The 8,585-nt window shown below is 32.4% G+C and overlaps 1 long non-coding RNA gene across 1 annotated transcript; it reads left to right on the forward strand.

Moving 5' to 3' along the window:
* Positions 1-324: 324 nt before the first annotated feature.
* Positions 325-7,746, forward strand: LOC137848079 (uncharacterized). Its single transcript, XR_011091170.1, has 3 exons — positions 325-459; positions 583-692; positions 4,170-7,746. It is a non-coding gene; the product is annotated as an uncharacterized lncRNA (long non-coding RNA).
* The last annotated feature ends 839 nt before the right edge of the window (positions 7,747-8,585 follow it).

Genomic DNA, 8,585 nt, shown 5'->3' on the forward strand with positions numbered 1-8,585 from the left:
GAAGAGGAAGAAAAAAGACCGTGTGGAAGCACAGAAGAAAGACATTACTCTCTACTTCCCACTTACAAGTGATGCTTCACCACATCCTTGAATAAGGGCCATGCTGTGTGAGCACATAGCCATTTCTGGGGAGGACAGCTGTTTTCACAGGGAGAGTCCCTCCCCACCCCCCGCCCCTTCATTTTTTCCACCTTTTATTGCTGAGTGTTACATCATATGATATGGAATATCCCTTTGATTGGCTTAGGTCAGCTGCCCTGTTCCTTACTCATCTCTTACTCACCCCCAGCTGACGTGTAATGCTGTGCGGATATTGCTCAACAGTAGACACAACACTGGTGTGATACTAATGCTGTTCTAGCTCAAAGTGCAGAGCACAGTGCTGTATATGTTGCTGCAGGGAAAGTTAATTCTATCCCAGCAAGGCCCAGGAGAGGGTGAAGTTAAATGATCTTTAAGGTCCCTTCAAAACTGAGCCATTCTATTATACCTTGATTCTTTGATTGATTCTATGATTCTATGAAGTGCCCCATTGTAAGTGTCCCATGGGACCCATGATAACCATTTCTTCCTTCTTTGCAGGTATGAAGCTTTGTCTGAGCTTCCTCTTTATGACAATGTTTGTGGCCTCTCCAGTGGCCCATCAGTCAGTGACCTGAGAATATGGAGATTAATTTACCAGCATTTTGGTGGTAAGGTGATTTTGTTTACACAAATAGGTGGGATAAACTTATTCCCATTTCATTTGTCATAGTTATTCCTGCCTTTTTTCTTCTTATTATTATTTTTGAAAATTTCAAACAGAATTTTTTCATCGTCTATTTCTTTCTCTATGCCAAGTTTGTTTATACAGGTAGAGTTATTACACTAATTTCTTAGCTCCAAATGAAATAAAATTGTTTAAGTTTAGGATTTGTTTTCACCTGTTTAGTTTAGCATTAGTTCTACTTGTAGATGGGTCTATCAAGACCACAAAGACATATAGGGTCATAGAGATTTTAAGCAGTAGCTGTCCCCTGATAGATAATTTTTATTAAAAACTAAGATACTAGAATGTTGCAGCTCAAAAAGACTTGATGATCAGATTGTTTTTGATAGACTATTATTTATATATTATTATTTGTGTTACAGATAATACAATGTACTAACTCCTTTGGGACTTTACAAATTAAGAATAATAATGTGAGTTATTTGTCCAAGTAAAGAAAGCAAAACCGAGGTGAAAATTAATAGTTGATATACTTTTGTCTGCTTTCAAATGTTCTACAGCACTGTGAAACACTGAATTAAATTTAGCCCACAATACTATGTTAATAGGAGCAATATTATGCAATAGTAATTTTCAAAACTCAAGATACAGTATATAATGTTTGTGTACCTAACAACCATAGTAGATGCGTGTGGTTATAATTTACATTTCTTTATAGAAGTAGAAGGATTGGTGTTAAAGCATTGGTAATAAACAATATGGGTCTACTTTGAAAATGACAGAATGGTTTTGGCCCCATTTTCATGGGGAAAAAAAAAGGATAAATAAATATATACTTCAAAACAGGTCACTGAATTTGTCTCTTTTCCATTCTGCTTTTTCTTTTATTGCAAGTATTGAAAAGAGACTTTTGATTAAATGAAGTCCAAGGAGAGAATTGAAATATTTATATATAATCAATATGAGGATTAAAAAGCCTCATTAAATGCATTGATTAAGGCTGCTGGGAAATTTATATGCATCGACTGTATAGACGCATATGATATAAACTTTATATGCATCGACTGTATAGATGATGCTAGATCCACCCTTCTCCCAGTCAGTTGGGAAAATTAAAACTTGACAGTGAATCAGGAAGTATCACTAATATCAATTTATTTTTTTCAAGGAATTCCTTAATGAATAAGGGGATATATTTATTGAGAACCCACATTCTTAGCAAGTATAAGCCACAATAGTTACATATGATTATCTGCGTTTAAACTAACAAAACTACAACCATAAGGTCAAAGTATGTTAAAGTTGATATAAAATGTTCAAAAATGCCTTCTTTGTAGTATTGGTAGGGATAATTTAATCTTTTTAATTGTTTGATACACTCTTATTTAGCATATGATAATGTCATAACTGCAACATATTTACTCATTATCTAAGTGATTATTTGTCTAACTGTCCCATAGTACTATTTATGTAAGATTTCTTTGTTACATAATGTTCTCAGATGCAATTGAGACTTAAGCAATAATAGAAATAGATGTCTTATACTTTTCTGATTTCTTTGTAGCAAATTATTCAAACCACAAATGATTTTACAGTAATGTTTCTTGTTTTCAAACAAAACACAGTATCTCAAATAATAATGAAGATGCATGCAGAAAAGCTGTTTCTTTATTGTTGCATCATCATTCTGGTGTTGAATAATGTTAACTATAGAATAATAAAGAAAAAAAAATCAATATAAAAATACATAGTTTATTTACAAGAGATTGACTGGAATAGAGAGTAGTAAAGAAAATTGTAGGTCAACTATAAAACACTGGGAAACTTTGTGGCAGATACAATACAACAATTCTCTAGTTTCTTAGTTTTTTATTTCTTTATGAAAGGTTAAATATTAGAACATGATTCAGTATTCTCAATGTGATCGCAGACTTCTTACTGTTCTGGAAAGTATTACATGATCAAAACACTAACAACCAAGAACTGTTCATTCTTAGTATTTTTACTCCTGCTCTCATGTATTATATTAAAACCATCAACAAACTATTTTGCTTTGATTCATCTCTGCAAGTGGTCTGTCATTGAAAGAAAACATTTAAATTAATTATATTTGCAAATATATTTGTTTCTAGTCCTTCCAGATTTCAGGATTTAGCCATTTTGTTGCAGGCAAGACAGCTCATTTTCAGAATGTAACAATTTCTTTTCCTTACTTTGATCATAAAATTGTACTTCACATGTAGTTCTTATTGCTGAATAACTTTGTTTTTCTCTGTATTTCATGTCTTGCCACATGAAAATGTATACTCACTGTCTCCTAGAATGAAATTCAAATGATTACCACCAAAAGTTAAGGAAAACTCTATCCTCCCTTTACTGACAAGAGATTTGGCAAAACAAAATGCTTTTGTTTTCATGGTGAATAGAAATAGTGATCTAAGACAACATTACGGTGTTCCAACTGAGATGTTGTCTATATATATTCAGGAACATATCCACATTCATTATACATGTAAATATATAGGGATATATATACAATGATTTATCAGCCTTGGCACATTTCTTATTACTAATTACAGCATTTTTAAAATAGACTGTATGGTAACTTAACCTTCTGTTGTAGATTCTAGGTAAACATATGCAGTAAATGTTTGAAGCAATGCTCTAAAAATTATCTCATATTTAATAGAAGTTTTAAAATTCTAAGAAAATACATATCCACCTGCAATATATTATAATTATTCTTATAAAAGTATTTTCTTCATTGTTTTATTTGCAAGAGATTAAGAAACACTTTAATAATATAGACAGTTAATTACTACTAAAAACATTCTAAGCAGTGTCTTCTACAGTAGTCTACAGTTATTTTTGGTATGTATTGTTTTTAATGATAAATTTTGTATGGTATTTACAAAATTTAAGTTAAGCACTGGCACAATCAGAAAATGAAAGAACAAAGAAAAAAAATATATCAAAATAATAGTTTAGATGCTCATATAATAGTTTCGTAATATAGAAGGGAAGGTAGTTTAAGTGAAATTATACAGGAGTGAAGTTTCTATAGTCTTTTGTAAAACTTTATGTTAATTCAGATTCATTAAGAATCAAAATTGACTTTTTCTGTTGTGTATTCTATGATGAGTGGAAAATGTGCAAATAACAGAGAAAACACTTAAAATTTATTTTCCTTCATCTTTTCCACTGACCTGCTTACTAAAAAAATATATATATAAATTTATATATACATATACATATATATACATATATATATATATATATAAAAAATAAATAAATAAAGAGTGTTTAAGAAGCCAGGAAATATTTCATATTACTGTCAGATCGGTTTTCCTAAATTCCTAAATTGTGCTGTTTGACTCATTTTCTGGTAATTACATTTTTCATTAAAACATTAGACTTCACAGACAACAACCTTATTAAACATCCTTTTTTTTTTCCCCAGCCTCTCCTGGACAGTTTTGACGATCTGCATTCTTGCATGGCTGGATCCTGTTCTCCATATAATTTGCTGGAGGAAAGAAAAAAAGCTAGAACAGAACCTTAGAGACAATTTCACACATCTGTTCCTATGGGCAATCTTTCATTCTTCTTCATTTATTATTAATGAAAAATAATGGTGCTGACACAAGTTAATTACTATGAAAAATTACAGTTTATGGTATTCATTATAATAATGGCAAATTACTTGAGATTTTCAAACACTGTTCCTAAGCAATTAGAATTGTTCATAAGGAGTTCACTTATGATATCTTTTTTTGTATGAGTTTGCACTCAGTATAGTGAAGGAAACACCCATACTTTTTCATTAACAACCAAGGTAAAACAAAAGATATTAATTACAAGTCCTGTTTCTGAGGGAGGAAAATGAAGAACAAACGGAGCATATGTTGATGTAACAGAGGTCAATCAACAATGCACAAAGATATTCATTATAGTTAAACTTTTCTCAACAGATCTAGAAGAAATATTATTAAACCTTGTCATTTGAAAATGACTTAATGTAAGTAATTAGAACTACTGTCACATCTTCAGCAAAATATTATATCAGTAGTTTAAAAATTAGAACTAGTATTCTGAAAATTAACGCATTCAAATTAGAAGAATGTTTCTTCTGTATCTGCTTTTTTTTCTTAGCACAGAAACTGAAAATAAATATGTGTGTGGGTTTTTTTTTTTTTTTCAGATAATTAAGTATAATGTATGGTTGAAACACACTAATCAAGTCTAATGTGTTTAGGCAAATGACTAAAAAATACACAGTATATATAAAGTCAAAAAATAATTGAGAATTGTTGCTTTACATTTCACTTAAAAACATGAATTAATGAGAAAAAATATACATTTTACTGCATATCATTGGTGCATATTTAGAATGATGCATTTAATAATGCAAAAGTTAGCTCAAAAAGTGTTATTAAAAATGTTTATCTATTATCTAATTACCTTTTAGGTGGATGAAGTCCTGTTGATTCAATGATACATTGCTGTGTAAAACTTAGGAAGTCAAAATCAGTTTCAGTGCAAGTAGAAATCATAGAACACAAACTGGAAAGTAATACTTCAGTATACACCAAACATCTGATCCAACAACAAAGCCACAGTGCTTGGTTAAGACTTTATAATGGAGTAGAAATCAGAGGAAGTACTAATTGTGCACAGAATCGCATTAAAAAAAAAAATAGATTTTGATACTTTGAAAATGTTATAAAGAACATTAAATGCTATAATTTCCATAGATATTCTAGAATATCAACAAATTCCTTGAGTTGGAAGAGGCCTCAAAGATCGCCTAATTCCAATCCCACTACCATTGTCAGGGGTGCCACCCACTAGATGAGGTTGCCCAGGGCTCCATCCAACTTCATCTTGAACACTTCCAGGAATGGGGCATCCACAACTTCCCTAGGCAACCTGTTGCAGTGATTCACCACCCTCTGAGTGAAGAATTTCCTCCTAACATCTAATCTAAATCTTCCCCCTTTTAGTTTAAAACCATTCCCTCTTGTCTTATGTGCCTATGTAAAAAGTCACTTTCCGTCTTTTTTTTATAAGGCCACTTTAAGTACTGAAAGGTCACGATAAGATCTCTCTGGAGACTTCTTCAGGCCGAATATCCCTAGTTCTCTTAGCCTGTCCTCATAAGAGACATGATCTAGTCCTTTAATCATCCTCATGGCCCTCCTCTGTATGCATTCAACCAGATCCACATCTTTTTTATACTGGGGCCCCCAGACCTGGATATAGTATGCCAAGAGTGGCAACATGAGGGCAGAGTAGAGGGGACAATCACCTCCCTTGACCTGTTGACCACACCTCTTCTGATGCAGCCCAGAATGAGGTTGTCCTTCTGGGCTGCAAGTGCACACTACTGGCTCATGTCAAGTTTTTTGTCCACCTTCTCTGCAAGGCTGCTCTCTATAAGTTCTTCTCTCTGTCTGTATTAATGTATGGGATTGCTCTGACCCAGGTGCATCGTCTTGCACTTGATCTTATTGAACGTTAATTAGATCCATGTGGGACCATTTCTCAAGCTTATCTAGGTCCCTTTGGACCCCTTGGTGTCATCTACAAACTTGCTGAGGGTGCACTCATTCCTGTTGTCTGTTATTGATAAAGACATTAAACATTAACAGTCCCAAGGACAGACTCTGGAGTGACACAGCTTATTATCAGTCTCCACCTATAACCACTGACTGCAAGTCTCTGGCTGAGGCCACCCAGCCCATTCTTTATCCACTGAATAATCCACCCTTCAAATCCATCTCTCTCTCGAGTTTAGAGATCGTGTGGGACTGTCAAAGGTCTGAAAGAAGCCCATGTAAAGACTGTTACTAATGGCTGGTCTTCACTTGTTAAGTGATACAGTCATTCCATCGGACAACCAGATCAGCCAGGCACAATTTGCTGATATGTTGCTCCAGTTTGGAGTACATCAATCTGATGCACAATTATGCAGCAGAAGGTATAAATTTATAAAAGACCTAAAGCGCAGAGGAAAATAACCTGTCAGAAATGTCCTCGCTTCTACATCTTTTCCCAATTACATTTCTTTTGCAATGTCAAGATAGATTAGTTACCAGCGCTCTTAGTGTATGTTTGTAGAATCACTACTAAGCATTTCAAAAGCAAACACGCAGGAACTTTTGATAGATTTTACCTTTGTGATACAGACAGATCCTCACTGGGACTACTCCAGTAGTGCTGTACCCATTTTAATGTAAAGCTATTAAAGATATGACCCAAGATATGATAAAACCTGGATATTTTTTATTTAGATATTTGTTCTCAAAAATAATTCTTACTCTGATTCCAAACAACAGTTCCTCTGCTCTTCTGTTGCTTGCTTACATTTTATACAAGAGATTTGTTTTGTAGATTGCTCAAGCTGTGGAATCTGAAGCCAAGACTTGGCTACTAGTATCTTTCATATCTTTGGAAAAATAAATAAATAAATAAATAAATAAATAAATAAATAAATAAATAAATAAATAATATATTATATATATATATAGTGCAGAAAGAATACAACATTTAGTTATCATAGCTTTTTGTTTTGTTTTGTTTTTGTTTTTTAAGATAAATAAACTACCTGTATAAATATATATGTAACATCTTTTTACTATGGGCTATGATAAAATTGTAAATTATTGTCAGAAAGAGAACCCAGACATGAAAATTCGTAGTTAAAAACATTGTTGAAGAACAGAAGTTTTCCTTTGCATTCTTCTTGACATGATTTAGAGAAGTATATGGCAGACATGAGGGAAACAGATTTTTCTCTACATCTGATTAAACATATGATACTATTTCTTTATGACTCTCAGAATTGAAGGTCTCTCCAGAAACAGCAGCACGTTGGTGCTTCAAACTCAAGGATAAAGAAAATAGTTTTTATTACTTGATTTCCTAAAAAAAAAAAAACTCAGAAAAGGCAATGTTTTGTAATTTGTGTACAAAACATCATGTCATTATTTTTCAATACATATAGTAAAGTTACCGTCCAAATTTTTTTAAGATTTAAAAATAAATAAATAAAAATAAAATCTTAATCAGTCTAAGAATAATTCATTGTTTTTGATATCTAAAACTTGAGCAGATAAACTTTGCTTAGGTACATGAATCACTCAATATTTCTTAAACAAATGCAAAAATATAATTCATTAACTCATTCTGTGACATTCAGGATTATAATTACCACCCAGTATCTGTCTGAAATTAAACTGCATAAAAATGATGTTGTATTTAAGTTACTCTCAGTACAGCCTATAAGAGTATTGATTCCGTGAATCTCTGCTCTGTTCTTAAAATGTGCTAGAAAATATGTTGAGGAAGGCAACAAAATATGTTGTAAAGGTAGGAATTTTGGGCAGCCTATTCCAATGCCTTACAACCCTTTCGTTATTCCATTCTGCCTAATATTCAACCTAAACCTCCCCTGGCACAACTTTAGCCCATTCCCTCTTGTCCTGTCACCAGGCATGTGGGAGATATAGGTGTAACAAACTGAATTTTAAGATCTAGGAGTAATCAAAATTTTTCAGCATTCAACCACATCTGGTTGAAGAAAAAGAAGGGGGTACTTTTGAACTTTTCATCCCTTCAGCTGTCCTAATTCATTTTGTTTTATGCCACCTCAGTTTCTATTTCATCATGCCAGTGAAAAGTTACATGAGTTTGATAGCTTTATTACTTTAAATATGAAATAATTCAAATATTTTTGTATTGTTATTTTCTAATAGCATAGATGCAAAAATGTAGGAAAGCTTAAATTATTATTATTATTTTTTTTTAACTGTTCTTGTTAATGAAGCAAGCATTAAAGATACACTGGATTTTTATTTTTTATTTTTTTAATATT

This window comes from Anas acuta, chromosome Z (genome assembly GCF_963932015.1).
Source record: "Anas acuta chromosome Z, bAnaAcu1.1, whole genome shotgun sequence".
NCBI lineage: Eukaryota > Metazoa > Chordata > Aves > Anseriformes > Anatidae > Anas > Anas acuta.